The sequence below is a fragment of the Periplaneta americana genome, chromosome 12 (genome assembly GCF_040183065.1).
Source record: "Periplaneta americana isolate PAMFEO1 chromosome 12, P.americana_PAMFEO1_priV1, whole genome shotgun sequence".
Taxonomy (NCBI): Eukaryota; Metazoa; Arthropoda; class Insecta; order Blattodea; family Blattidae; genus Periplaneta; species Periplaneta americana.
In genome coordinates this window covers 145154406-145171024 of record NC_091128.1, presented here as the reverse complement: position 1 = coordinate 145171024, position 16619 = coordinate 145154406, and positions in this window count along the sequence as shown.

Sequence of the window (16619 nt, the reverse complement as noted above, 5' to 3'; positions counted from 1 at the left end):
GCTTAATAAGTTTGCTTTTGAACGCTACTAAATTCCGACAGTTTCTGATGTCACTGGGTAGGGTATTCCACAAGCGCGAGAGCGAGATTGTGTATGATGATGAATACGATGATGTCTTATATGTTGGTATGGCTAGTATGGGGCTATTTTGCGTGCGTGTGAAGAGATTGATATAGTGACAGGTAACTGAAACGGGAGGCAAGGTAGTATGCATGATTAAGCTAAAAGTTTCTTAAATATGCATTATGCATGTTTTTATCCCCTAAAAATGCCAAAAGATGCAAATATGCACGGAAAAAGTACACATATTTGGAACCGGAAAGTAATGAAATGGATAAGTACCAAGTTTAAACTATGTCCCATGTTCCTATAAAACATGCATTTACGTAGAATTCTCGTCTGTAGTGATTACTGCAATATTTCCATAATTATTATCCATAATTCACAGCTTTAAACGAAATAAGGATGTGGTAGTAATTTTCTAATTTTTCAGGTTTAATTTCTTTTATATTCGTTATTATACGACGCATTATCAACTGCTATGGCTATCTAGATGAGTTCGGGATCCAGCGCCGAAAAGTAACTCAGCATTTCCTCTTAATCAGTAGAGGAATAACTACCCCAGAAAAACCCCAACCGTATAACTTATTCCTACCATGATTTCAACCCGGGCCCGCTCGTTCCACGGTCATGCATGCTAACCGTTATTCCACAGCGATGGACTTCAGGGTTTATTATCAAAGTTGTTTCGGACATCTTATATTCGCCTAATTTAATCCCTATATTTCTGTCGTCATTTTTATTGCATAAACTTTAAAAGGTTCGAGTATAGATTACTACAGGGACATCATTTATTTTTACTTCAATTTCTATTGTACCTCAGTCTTTGAATGTACTTCACTCCCACCCCTTCTACTAATGAAGTTCAACTGTCCTCCACACAGATCCAAGACCGCATATACAGTCATAGTAGCCTTACGGTCATAGTGAACAGTACGTTTCAAAAATATGTTCGCGTTTTCCAGTGACGAAAGAGCTTTCGATATTGCATCATTTTCCATTTGCCTACGTCGCATCCCGGTTTCCTCCACCTGCTTCTATTCGTCTCTCTGTAAATGCTAGTGGATGGGCTGTCTTACTCTTTTCTGAGAACATTAATTTCTGTTAGGAATTGGACGTCTACGAAATATTATACCCATACAATTGTTTAAAATAACTTAAATAAAAGGGCCTCGTTAATAATTAACTCTCACGTGATTTCCTCCCTTTCTGCGACGCTGCGACGTAACCACTTGGACGGACAGTAGACAGCATGTCTGAGTAATTTTATCTTTTCGGATCGGGCAGAAGTGAAGATTGAATTTACAGTACGTAAGGTCTCTTTTATAGAGTAGGTACAGAATTACTTCAACATGAGTTACTGATACGAAGTACGAACCTGGTAATTGGAATTACGTACAATAGTCCATAGTGCGATAATATGCACATTAAAACTGAAGCCTGTATCGAAGTGAACGGCCACAATTAAAAATAAAAGTGTTTAAATATCCATATTATGATTATTTTTCAATTTAACTTCATTCTCTATATTGTACGCTAATGTGCTGTATACAATACGTACGCATGGAAAGCTCAGTTCGTGAGTAAAAACACTCATTGTTAATACAGTACTGTATTTTGATTAAACAAAAACCTAATGAAAATTATCAAACTCAAAATCGCGATATTTCCTAGTTTACGTAAATGGATGAACTACTTTTCTTCCCTCCTATACCTAGTAAAGTGATTTGTTTGTATATTACGCCAGTATCATCGAACTCCAGTCGTGGAAGGGGGTAACAAACGGTGTTTCCGGTTCTTAATCGTTGATCCAAAGGTATAGCCAGGTTAATATTAGAAATGTTAGTAAAAATAAAATGATGTCCCTGTACATGTTAATTAAGCGAGGTTCTCAGCTAAATTTTTCATTTTTCATGTTGTCGTACTGTTGTATATGTCTAAAATTATTATAGAGAGTTTGCACTTTGTACGCTACTATTATTTATTTCTCGAAGCATTAAAGTTCATTATTCACAAATAAAACAACAGGCAGACATATTCATCGTTTAAATTTCATTAGATTTTAACACATGTTTTATTTTCTCTTTTTGTTCAATGAGTAGGCTATTGGATATGAAGTGTGAATTCCATTACAGAGTATCAAGTCTGAATCACTAAATTGAACAGGCATTGTCGTTGTAATTAAAAATACCAGTATGTACTGATCGTAACACATTTAGTGGGCATTTATTACTGCACAAAATTTAATTTTTTGCTTTTAACGTATCATTCAATGTGTGTAATGAACAAAACGTGCCATTAATTTCAAACAAACCTGTACTAACGAATTTATTTACATTTCGCATTACAGGTTCGAATCACTCGTTTGTTTGCAATTATAAGTTTTTTTTTTTTTTTTAATTTGTGCTAACTTTGAATATAATTGCTTGAAAATATGTTTGTAATGAACTGTTAAGGCAAGCGTTCACTACATCGTATCGCACTCCTCGTACGAATCGCACGCAACGGATATTTTAAGTGCAGTGCGTTCACTGTAACGGCTCTACCTCATCGCCTCATCGGATTCCCTATCAGCTGTTTGAAACATGACGTCGTACGATATTGACATTGCTGAAAACAGAGGAGTTGAGGTTAAGTCTATTAATTATGACTGTTAGCGAATAAGAATTTGTAATTGCTTCATGCGTTTTAATTGAAGAGGAAGAAACGAAAGAAATATTGGTTACATAATATATTTGCAAGAAACGATTTCATTACTGTGATGGGAACGCCTCAAATGATACAATTCTTCGCAATTTTCTACACGCGAAATAAGTTTGTCTGCAATTTTGGCGCGACACTGAACATGGCACAACATAATAGTAACAGTTGACCAATTAAAATTGATTTATTAAAGAAGGCCATGATCGCACGCATCGGAAAAGTTGCCCATCCGAGGACCGTGGACGGATTTGCCGAGAGGCGATGCGTCCGATACGATGTAGTGAACGCGGTTACATAATAATTACAGCAAAGATAGTCTTTTTCTGATCCGTGCGATTCGTCCGATGAGTGCGATACGATGTAGTGAACGCTTATCTTTATAGGTCATTCGTTATCTCGTGAAATCAAATGTATTCGTGCGCCGTAGCATACAGTAAGAACCTTATGGTGGGGGTAAACGTGTAAGCTATCTTGTAAGTCGAAGCGTAGCGAGGGAGGGAAGTTTCTCGTCAAGTTTCAGGAGATACCTAATGGCCTATAGACAAAAACAGTTTTAATACATCTCAAATATATATGTTAACATTACCTTACGGTCGGAGTTATTTCGATCGGCTGGTTCAGTGGAGGGGTGTGTTAAGGAGGGGGAGACAAGAACGGTGCCACGAGTTTCAAGTAAACACAGCAGACAATGGTGCACGATTTAGTCATATTGGACATATTGAATGTGCGTACGGGCTATTCCATATGAAATCGATCAGTAAAAAACCTCTCATTTTTTTTACTCTAATTTTTTCCCTATTTATACAAGGTGCTGAGGGGAGTGCATTTTAAAAAATATACTATCGAAAGTCAAACGACTTTCTTATTGTTGAGCGACAAATTTAGCGTATTTTATAAAAACAAGCCTCTTTCAGCGCTCAGAACTCTGGAACCATTTACTGCATAACATTGAACGAGAGCTTATTTTGAAGCTGACATTTGGTAGGTTATGTTAAGAAGTAATCCTTGTTTCTATTGTACACAGAGAGACAGATAATCTGATTTTACTTGTTTTTAGGCTTTTTTATCATGTGTAAAAATGTAAAAAAATATTGAGAGAAAACCTTGCATTATTAAGAGGAATTCGGCATTGTTTGCTTAGTGGTATCGCAATAAGTTTCGAAGGTATTAAATAGATTATTTTCACACGCCTAGACTTGAACGGCGCAGAACCGCTCGCACTGGCCGAGAGCTGAAGATAAGCGAGCGTTGGCGTCATTTAACTCCTGTGTTTATGAAAACCTGTGATAAAGCTAGCACAGCCATGACTGCTAGACGACACATCAGGTATTTGTCTCCTGGCCTTGCTTGTCTCGGCTAAGCTCCCTGTCTCACAGTCAGCTGGTTATTTCACGCGCGTACTATTTATTTTCTTCGATATTTTCAATACTTTCTTATCAACATACCATCAGTAAAAACTATGTGTTTATTTGTACTTTCAATGCGGAATCTAACTATATATTTTTAAAATATTTTTTCCTAGGCAAAGCCGTCTTAATGAGGAAAAATCTAAATTTCTCCATTTCCATAAAAAGTAAGAAAATCTGATTATATGTCAATATAAACTTTAATTTCTCAGCATCAAAATAAACCATGATTTTGATCATTGGGTGAAAGGGTTTCGGAGATACAACAGTTTAAAGTTGCTAATTTTATGAAAAAAAAAAAAAACGATAAATTTAAATATTTTTAATTTAAACACTATGAAGTTCTGATGCCTCAAACTTTGCACAAAGCATTAAATCACAGTTCTCTACGTACAAAAAAAAAGTTTCATTGTATTTATAAATTATAAGGTCAATTTTCTCTATATTTCGGTCGATTTGAGATGGAATAGCTCGTACGTACCGAGATGGTAAAAATAGTGAAAGTTCAGTATTATGTGGCGCTCGTGGGTGAATCTTCTGTGAATAAGAGTAACATTAAAACAGGCATGCAGGAATCCATGAGTTCCTTACGCGACTACATTGATCTACTTGTTCGTCGCATTACCTACTTGCAGTGGCGGCTCGTGGCTGAAAATGAGAGTGTGCTACAATATAGAAAATTCACTTAAAAAAAAAGTCGTTACAATTTGAATGACCTACTCATTAGTGACGTAGTGTGAAGTCCATGCTGCGCTCTTCATTGCTGCAGAAGCTGTCAATTATTATTTAGGAGTTGAATCCGTCCATGTCGGCAACCAGCAACGAAAATTTTAAATTCAAATAGCATTCCGGTGCATTCAGGCCATCTGTCGGAAGGTTGAAGGAGCAGAATAGGAGTACAGCATCTTTTAATTAAATTTTATTAAATATAGTACATATAAATTATCTTTTGGGGCTAAGAGGGATGAAGTTACAGAAGAATGGAGAAAGTTACACAACGCAGAACTGGAGAAAGTTTTCTTCACCTGACATAATTAGGAACATTAAATCCAGACGTTTGAGATGGGCAGAGCATGTAGCACGTATGGGCGAATCCAGAAATGCATATAGAGTGTTAGTTGGAAGACCGGTGGGAAAAAGACCTTTGGGGAGGCCGAGACATAGATGAGAGGATAATATTAAAATGGATTTGAGGGAGATAGGATATGATGGTAGAGACTGGATTAATCTTGCTCAGGATAGGGATGGCGATGGCGGGCTTATGTGAGGGTGGCAATGAACCTCCGGGTTCCTTAAAAGCCATTTGAGTAAGTAAGTAATAGAAGCCGTATAAAAAGATGGAAAAAGATGTTCTATTTTAAGGGAAGAAGTTGAACTAGCGCTTAAGGAAATAAAAAATGGGAAAGCAACAGGAGTTGATGGAATCCCCATTGAACTAGTGAAATGCTTGGATGAATAGATGTACCTTTAGCATATTACCAGCTGTATTAAGATATTCCAGAGCCGTTATTAGAAGTTGTAGATTATTTTAATATAAATTATATTCGAGAGAGATCAGGAAGGAGGAAGGGGTAGACGACGAGCTGTACGTCCAAATAGAAGGAAATATGTATCGTTTCATGTATAGTGACATTTTAGAAAAGAATATGGTTCCACATGGGAGGAAGAATGTTCCACATAATTGGATTTTTCAGCAGGACAAAGATTCAAAACACACTTCCGGCTATTTAAAAAATTATTTGCAGATAAAAAAAATAATACTTTTGGATTAACCAAGCCAGGGTCCGGATCTTAATTCTATTGAACATCTCTGAGATGAATTGGATCGACGTGTTCAATATAGAAGTTACTCAAATAAGGATCAGTTCTTTGCTGCCTTATTGGAAGAATGGTCACAACTTCCACTCGAGCGTCTGCAAAATCTTGTGGATTCAATGTCAAACAGATGTGCTGCTGTGATCAAAAATCGGGGGTATGCAACGAAATATTGATTTTTTTCTCAGAGTCCCGAATATTTTTGTTTTATTATTACATAGTTGGACTTACAAATTACTTTTGACCCAGAAGAATTTTCAATTATTTGACGGAAGATAACTCTGTTTAAACTAAATGTATTTTCATACTAAATGGATTAGAAATACATACTTTTCAATTAACCACTGGCATTTTTTCTATTCAAATTTCAAATTTAAAATTTATTCACAATTTACATTTGAAATGATACATGTGAATATATACCCGAAATGAACAAATGCTCGTGCTCGGGTACAGTCCAGTAGTCTACATAAATTTTACAGATAATAATAATGTTGATGATAGAAATAATAGTAATAATAATAATAATAATAATGATAATAATAATAATAATAGAATATCCGTGACGGAGATGATACAAAGTTAGTAATACAAATTAATTCATTAATAATAATAATAGTAATAATAATAATAATAATAATAATAATAATAATAATAATATTAGTAATAAAACAAAAATATTTACGATAATAAAATAAATACTAAGACGGATAAAATAAAATATAAAACCGGTTAGCGAGAGTTAACACAACTTAAATAAGCATATAACAACCAGAAAAAAAATGACGAACTCGAAAATCAACAGAAAAGTTCGTTGTATCGCAGACGACAGCAACCGCCGTATTGACATTTTGTTATGCGTTATTGGTAGTAGGGGGGGCCGAAGGTCTACGTAACTGATGTTCTCTTCGAATCTTCTCATACAATCATGGGAAGTTAATGCTGAAAAACAAAATGTCTACGAGTCAAACTGTTCATTATTACCAGGATAAATACAAATAATACTGAAATATATTAATCAAGTTTCAGTTATAGATCTCTCCTTTTGTGCAAGAGGTGTCATATCAAAATATTTTATGAATGGCAGGGAAAATATAAATTTCAAGAACTCTCTAGTGACAGAGATAGTGACAAGTACAATCAAGTGTATCTGTGGCGATGCTAAGAAATCATTTATCGGAGATATACACTATTATTAATTAAGAAAATGATCTATTTATATTTATTACAATGTTTTATCTTATAGGTTACATGCATAAGATAAATACAATAAATATTGGTAACATATAATGCTAGTAACACTTAAAATAATAATACAATTTATCAAATATCATACAAACATTTTCACTTTATTTTTAAACTTAAGTATTCAATACTTACATTTATGTAATTGTGACATATGCTTTCTACAAAATACTTTTGAGATCTACTGTATCTCACCACTAGCCCTACATTACCTATATCATATAAATATAAAGATATCCCCTATACACACCATGGAGGTGCTTTGGAGACACGGAGGTAGAGGTCAACACTTCCTTGACCTCTGCAGTAGAATGAGGTGTGTGGTCGGCAACACTCTTCCACTGCCTTTCACCTTCGGAAGATACTCATAACTCAATTTGACAGAAGGCTATTTAATGAAGGACAGTAAAAGTTACAGTTAGAAAGAAATTACAATTGGAGGAAATTATTTGCTTGATAAAACCTAATATGATTTCTAATGTAATAGTCTGATGGTTGCAACCGAAACTCCTTACCCGAGTGAAAATTTTATCTTTTATTCGCCTTCATTATGAAGTGCGCACTTTTATATATCGTTATTGAACAAAGAACGTCTGTAGCGCATCCATTGTGCCATTCCCTCAAGTCTGTCGAGAAAATGGTTTTGAAAGATGAAGAGAACGGAGTCTTACACGAATCGTTATATTTCTAATGACGTCACAACATAAGCTCGTTATCAAAGCTCTTTCATATAAAGACACATCCCGCTCGTTTGTACATTCTTCTGCTGGTAGCTATTGATCTTATTCAATATTCGGAATTACTTTGAACTGAAAAATGAATGTATGGTTGCTTGTGGGGAGAAAAATTATCACGAAAGTGTAGACACGGAGACTTAATCGATGGGAGTAAATACAGAAGCTGTTTGAAATAAATTAAAAATTAAACTTGTTGTAAATTGAACAAGAATCTGAATTTGTCGTTCTCGTTGGATTTATCTTGTCTCTGGATCCAGTTATATTGGGTTGAAACTAGTCCGGGATTGAAGGATAATTGAAATTGCTTATATTTTTCTAAAAGAAAGATTTCCACGAAATGAACAGCACAATTTCATTCACAGAAGAATAGATTTTTACGTCACTGTAATTATCTTCAATAAATTGTTGCATTACGGTTGTTCAGACAATTTCTTTTTCAAATTGTAACAAATACGAAGTGTAGTTTTGGTAGGTCTGTTCTATTTTTGTACGGATGATTGTTTCTCATAAATTAATTCCTGTAATAATGTATTTGGTTAGATACAAACGTGAATTTGTCTTTTACAGTATTGTTACGAATGCAACATATAGGCAACAGTGTAGTTTTAAGAACCTCTGATAATATTTACAATTGAAGACCTAACATTCTAATTGTGCTAAATTTCATTTTATTCCATATGAGAATATCGTACTAAATTGTCTTTGTCGTAGATCAACTGTAAGTGTTCTCCTGAACTTTCCTAATGGTATATTCTAGAGCAAATTTAAAAAGTAAAGGTGATAGTGTATCTCCTTGCTTTAGCCCGCAGTGAATTGGAAAAGCGTAGGACAGAAATTGGCCTGTACGAACTCTGCTGTACGTTTCACTGATACACAATATATATTTTAAATTTTCTAAAATAAATTTAAATTTATGTGACAAGGAGAATTTTTATGCGAATAGAGGAAAAATCATAGCCAAAAACCTATTTGATTTACATACTTTAAAACTGATATTCTATGAGCCTTATTAATAGGCACCGTATTTCAGCTACCTATAAACTGGAATGAAGTTACATGATTCGAAGTATATGTGACGTCACAGCGAAGGTACAGGTACGTTCGTATACAAAATAGTTACGCATCCTCTGCCCTCTTCCTCTAGAAAGTCAAAATCGGGACGCAGTCATAGTGAGTAGTCTTATCGATCACTGTTATTACTAGTCGTATTTAAATAACTACATCTTTGTGGCTGATTGATGGTTCATTGCAGAGGTAAAATGCCTTAGATAAGACGTTCAAGTGTGTAATATTTCAGAACATACGTAGATATTTGAACTAATCTTTTCACTGTCTATATAAACAGCATTACACATAAATTGTGCAAAATAAACATAAAAGTGACAAAAACAGTGCACTGAAAGATACTACAATACCAAAAGGCACAGAAAGTGTGTTGAACGTAATCAAAAAGAACCAGTACCATCAAAATCTGAAAATTATGAAGATATTAACTTGACGTTTAGCATGGATTTGTATAGCCTACCATGATGTTCAGTGCCAACATCCCAATTAATAAATTAAATAATGTACATTTTAGGGAACTTTTAGAAAAATATATAGAAAATTAATGGGTTTTCAGTGATGAGCGACATATACAATATCCTAATGAAACGCGAAAAAATATCCGATAATAACAATATCTTGTATTACACCATGCACCAATAACGTCATGTGCAATTGAAAGAATTTCTTGTAATATAAAATCATTTCAAGTGACATCCGCATATGTTCAAGTTCCGTAACTTACGAATGCACGTTATTATTCACTGCAAAGATCACGACGAAAATGAACATCACGGCTCAAGCATGTGTTTACTAGTATAGCTTCAGAATGTCGGGAGTTGACTGTACTCCACGAACACGCAGTGACGACGTGTTTGTTTATATCATTATCAGTTGCATTACCTGTGTTCGGCGTACTATATACCCAATGTGCCTTTAACTTCAGTCTTTAGATAGTTGGAATACGAAGCCTACTTATTAACCATGGATCTCTGATAAAAATTTGGTGACTCTCAATGAAAAAGTTAAGAAAATGAAGATATAACTCCTAACACCCCTGAAACAACTATATTACCGCTTTCGTTTTCCACGATCACAAAATTTTACAAATGAGCCAACATTATAGGGATACCAATTTGTAAATGCAGTTATAATGCGCATGCGCTAATCTCCCCTCCCACAGTTCTTCTTCATGGCGAACGCTGAGTTCGTAGGGACTACATTTGCGCCAAAGTGAAGTGGTGTAATATAATAGTACATTATGCAACGAGCCTATAATGATAGTAATTAAGACGCGAGGATGTTTATGAAACGAGCGCAAGCGAGTTTCATAATTTTCACACGAGCGTCTTAATTACCATTATAGGCAAGTTTCATACGACTTTTTATGCTCGACCATATTTCTAACTTGAAATTATTCATAAGTATTCATTTTATTCTTATGTGACTGGGGAGCGAACTGACCTTGTGCAATCTCGTAAATTATGAGATGTGCGCAGACGCGAAAGTATTGATTTTTTCCGGGCAACGAATGTCGACGACCTTCATATAACCTAGAGAGTAAACTTGATATAACCTTGAAACTGAATTCGACATTGAAAAACGAGATGACAAATTGCATTTATTTGAATATTGTTTACAATTAACGCTAATTATTATAGTAACAGAACATAACCTTCTGCGACAGTATTGGATTTCAAGCCTGCGTGACGTTTTGCTAGTTGTCTTTCGATTGCATATCCGAGAATAATCGAAAACCTGAACTTTAATGAATAAGTGTATTTTAATGACATGCATTGAAGGGCTGCTACCAGGTGTATAATTACTACATTTCGGCATGGTCGAGCATAAAATAAATAAATGAACGCTAGTAATAGTGCTGTGTGTTTAAATTTTAACCAGAGTATTGGCATGTCTTTACGTGAGAAATATTATTTGATCATAAACTCATTCCCCCGATAAATGGAGGAAATTATGTGAGCATGTGTGGAAAATAGAGGACAAATATTTTGACCAGAAGTGTACTGTTGAAGCGGAAGTAAACAACATAATGCAATGAGAGTCACGATAATAGCGGCCTAGTTCGCCAACTTGGGTTAAGACACAGATTCTGATTGGTGGTCGACGTCGGCGAATCCACAGAGGGGAACACGCAGCGTGTGTGGGAGAAGGAAATGATTTAAGCTTCCGCCATAGCTGCATTTTCTAAGTGGTCTAGCCATAGTACCATAAGTGCAATAGTAATTTATCATGAAGGTGAATGTCACAATATTGAATATGTGAAAAAAGTTAGGTAGATCGTATATCTGTCCCTCTCTCTCATATATTTGGGAGATGGAAAGAGATACCAGACAAGCATATAATGTACGACCAATAAACGAGTGGATTGCAGAAAGAAGACAGTCGATTGAACATGTAAGTATGATGGGACGGAATCGTTTTGTGAAAATTGCAAGAGATGAAATTCCAACAGGAAAGAGAAATGTGGGACGATAAGGTTGAAGGAAGAGAGATTTTCCGTGTTCCGAAGATAAGATTTTTTAACCTAACGCAGTGAGAAGAAAAATAGATTGGAAAGAACGTGACGCTCCAGAATTGTCCTGAATTGAGCACAATTACGATACTATACGAAATCGATAACTTAGTGTGTAGGTGTAGATATAGGAGCCTAGGTGAGGGTGGATGAAAAAAAAGAAAGGTGGAAAGAAGGGAGCATAGGAAGGATATGAGGAAGGACAAAATAACGAAGTAAATAAAAGAAAGGCTGCGATGATATACTGTAAAACGAAATTATAGTTCTCATTGAATTAATTCAGGCCCAGAAGAATTCATGTTGTTGACTTAATAAGAAAATATCAGCTCGTTATCTATTGGAATTGCGATATGGAAGGTTCTGATTTCATTATTTTGTTGAGTTATGTATTGAGTAAAATTGTGCTCTTAGGTAACTGTGACTACTATTAAACTCTTCAAACAACACAATATTTTTCAAGAACAGCAACTATGCAAAACAATAAATTAAATTTAACAGTTCAAATTATATAAGATTTCAACAATAATTTACTATACATTTTGATTACACAACTTGAGCACTATATCACTTCGAAATATATATATATATATATATATATATATATATATATATATATACTAGTGGCTTGTGCAGCAAATACTGCAAACTAAGTTCATTAGACGTTCAAATAAACATTTTTCAGATTTATTTTCAATGAAGAATACCAGACATTCTGAAAGTTATTTGCTTCCATAATAATGAAATATACTCTCTCTCGAGCCAATGCTGAAGAGAACCACGCATATAAATATCTACACCACACCGCCATTAAATATATGAAAAAGACCCAACCCCACTTGATTAATAACTATAAAAATATTTGATTTTTAATAATATTATTATTTATTTTCAATGAAGAATACCAGACATTCTGAAAGTTATTTGCTTCCATAATAATGAAATATACTCTCTCTCGAGCCAATGCTGAAGAGAACCACGCATATAAAATCTATACCACACCGCCATTAAATATATGAAAAAGACCCAACCCCACTTGATTAATAACTATAAAAATATTTGATTTTTAATAATATTATTATCTTACGTAAGTTTTATATCCGCCACTCAGTAAAATATAGAAATCAAAATCTAATTTAAGTTATTCTTTACATCTACTTATATAACCCCAAAATGTTTCACTTTCATATCATCAATGTAGCATTAATATGTATAATTAATGAAAAATAGTTAATGAATTGCTCAGTCCCGCAGTAATCTTCCTCTGCTTCTTCCTCAGAATTTGGACATAGGCCTACACATAAAATGTTTATCTTCAAGCTTTTTGAAATTAAAAACACAGGTTTCACAAAATGCCTTCATCATGAGGGTTAATGAATTGCTCAGTCTCGCAGTAATCTTCCTCTGCTTCTTCCTTAGTTGCTCCAGAATTCAGTACATTCGCATAAAATTTCAAGCGGCCGTCTTGTTGCCATTCACTTCCAAAACGTTTCTCCAACAGATTAGCAACGTCTGTGATCTTTTTAGCGCATACAGGTACACCATTATTTACCACCATAGGCTGAAGTTGTGAGAGGCTTTTTCCACGACGAACTATAGCTTTCCCAGTGCCATTGTCAGTCATGTACGTCGATTCCCCACATATAATAATTCTATTGTCTATCTTTTGTATTTTAATTCTTTTTACAGTGGATATTTGAAAGATTCTGAGAGGACTTTACAACGTTTGCAGCAGCTTTTTTCCAATTGTAAACATTTCAATCTCTTCCAATGCGGCACACCTTGCCATACTTACCGATAATGTTATTATAATGTAGTGGGTTCAAAATCTCCTGTTCCTTGCGTACTGCTGTTTGTATGAAACCAAACACTCTATCTGCTGGTAAAAATGAATGGCCGGTAACGGGAAAGTGAAGTTCTATCTCAGTGATGTTCTCTAGTGACTTAGATTCTAACCAAGTTTCTGCCACTGAAACCATAATCATGTTCTCATTTTGACCAGTGCAGCCGTCTGAAAAGAGTTGTATTTTCCGTATTTTGGCTGAATCCACTTTCTGTAAGCTCTTATAAATGGCTGAAGCTATTTCAGTGGATCCTCTAGACCTCTCATTTTCAGTCCAAACATAGCACCTAACATTGTTTATGCCTAGTTGTTTGTTAGGAAGCATTGTCACAAAAGCGAAATTGTGTAGGTAAAGTTATCTGCTATAGTATGCTGACATCCTCTATTTTGGATATTTTTGGGTTTTCACAGTCAACACCAAAGTTATCTCGTCATCTGTGATCCTGTTTAGCAACTGATGGAAAGATTTTGCTCGTTTCTTATGAACTTTGAGCGGAAGGATAAAATATTGCTTCTTTTCATCTTTTTCCATTTTTGCTTGATTCTTCAGTCTTACACAGGTTGAACAGATGTCGGTGCTTGGTTTTCCAAATCCAACATTGAAATTGGTATTGAAGATTTTGCGATCTCTTTTACAGTGGTATCATTGGAATACATCCGCCACAGCTTCTTCCTACTCAAAGATGGCTGTAGATACTGTCCTTTTTGAAGATCCTCGACAATAATGGCTCTCCATCCCTTTAAATGAGTGTATGAATGTTTCGATTTCAGCTGCTTGTCAAGAAAAAGCCTCTTCCTTCTTATTATCACCACGGTGTTCATATCGGACCTATAAATAGGGTAGAAGTAGAGAAATATTAACTTTGTACAAGAAAATAATGAGTTCATTAGAACTAATACTTTCAATGCAATGGGTATTATCATTCTTATGTTTTCTCCGAATTGGACACCTCTCAGTACATTGTATTGAGCTTCCTGACTATTTTTTTTATATGAGTTGATCTAGGGTCAAGGATGTGTACATATTATGTGCCAGCGAAATGTTCCTGCTTATGAGTCAGAGTGTCTTCGAAATTAAAACGCATGCAAAATTGACCTTGCAATGTTATCGTCATGTTCAGTACGATGCCACTATTGATACGTAAAATGTATATGTTCGTGAAAGAATTAACAATACTATGCGTAAGAATACGGTATTTCTCATGTAATATTGTTCACTTTATCTTCTGTGTGATTTTATAGCGTATTTTCATGTATTGTAGCCTATGTAGTAATAAACCTAACTGTAATATTGTCATTAATGTAGAAACATTTTAAAGCATAGAAATATTAATTTCATATTTTAATCGTCTACCAATTATTACGCTAATTCTAATGAGTCAATAACAATATTGTAATTACATTAGTTAATTTTCCATTAAAAAACATAGACAGTGAGCACCTTTAAGCCATGGACAGTTTTCTCTTACAAGACTTATTTCAAAGCTACAGCTTATGAAAAATGTTATTAATAATATTTACCTGCCCTGTACGATGGTAATGTGTAACAATTGATTCCACCCGCGATCTACCAACAGACAGAGTTGCCAGAAACTTTTTGCGGCAAACACGAACACAGATGTTGTCTTTTTTATGAAGTAGTGTAAAGAAACCTTCTTCTTTTCACTTGTGGTCTTGCGTCTAATGCAGTCATTTAAGACGCATGCTTCAAAATGAATGCATCTTGGCCTCTTTTTTTCTCTATTGGAATAGAATGCAGAATTTAATCTGAATATATCAGCCTCAGAAAGTTCAGAACATTTCAAAGCCTTTGATTTTGTTTTATGGTCGCATTATTGGAAAGTCGGCGGTTTTAATGTGTACCTACAATCCACAAATGACATGCTGTAGCATCAACAATGGAACATTTTATAACAATTCTAAACATGGCACGTGACTTGATATTTTCAATTATCGTACACCAGTGAAAAGAAACGTTTTCTTATCTTTGCTTCCTCTTCGTTGTAGTGCTCCATTTTGAATGCCGAACGGCCTTTTTCCGTGATGTTTTCGGTGTAGTTAGTGGAGGTGACATCTTAAACAACAATACTGTAACAACCGACTCGCAAGTAATGTTGAGGAACCGATAAAACTGAGCTCACCCGATTAAATAACTTCCAGTCATTTGTGAATGGATGTGGCAGGTTTTGAAAGTGAAACATCGAGTATTTTCCTTGGATGTGGCAAGTTTTGAAAGTAACTCCAATTTTTACTGTGCATTATATATGGGTTGTAGTTCAAATTTAAAAAAGCCAGCCAGTGCATATGGTAGGCGTTAGAAAGTACTCCAAAATACATAAGGAAACACGATTTTTAAAAAAATGGATATGGCAGGTTTTGATACTAGACCCCTCATATATATATATATATATATATATATAATTTCATATGTTAATTAACTAGGTTACCTTGTTGAATAGTTAATTAACACGTGCAAGAATATATATATATATATATATATATATATATATATACAGTATACTTTATATTCCGAAGTAATTTACTTTATTGTATTAGAATAATTGTTTAATTGTCTCGTGTAGTTTGAATAAGTAGCGCGAACAATTAGGGAGTGTAGGCTACCGATAAAGTGGGCTTACATATTGTGTTAACCAAACAAGTAAGCCTAATTTGCATGAGGCCAATTCCATTGCATAAATGTGGCCTTAATTGAGGCTATGATTAATGTGGTGGAGATCATGAATTGCAAATTGGCGATAAATAGCTCTAACGATGACAAGATCACTCCGAAGGAGTATGGATGTAATTGTATTAAGTTAAAAAATTGTTTTGTGTACCCTTCAGTTTAAAAAAAAAAAAACATCGACACGTAACACAGTGTAAAAATATAAGTAATTGAGGCATTTCTCTGATGTTTTATTTTTAATTAAATTAATTCTAAGACAATTTATTATTATGAAACAAATTAAAATGTAAATGAGGATTTATTTCGATGATAATGAAATTAATAATAATAATAATAATAATAATAATAATAATAATAATAATAATAATAACAATAATAATAATAATAATAATAATAATGATGATAATAATAATAATGATGATAATAATAATAAAATGATAATGATAATTATGGTGATAATGATAGTAATGGTGACAATAATGCCAATGGCAATAACAATAATAATACATCAGTATAATAATATTTACTTATTTATTTATTTATTTATTTA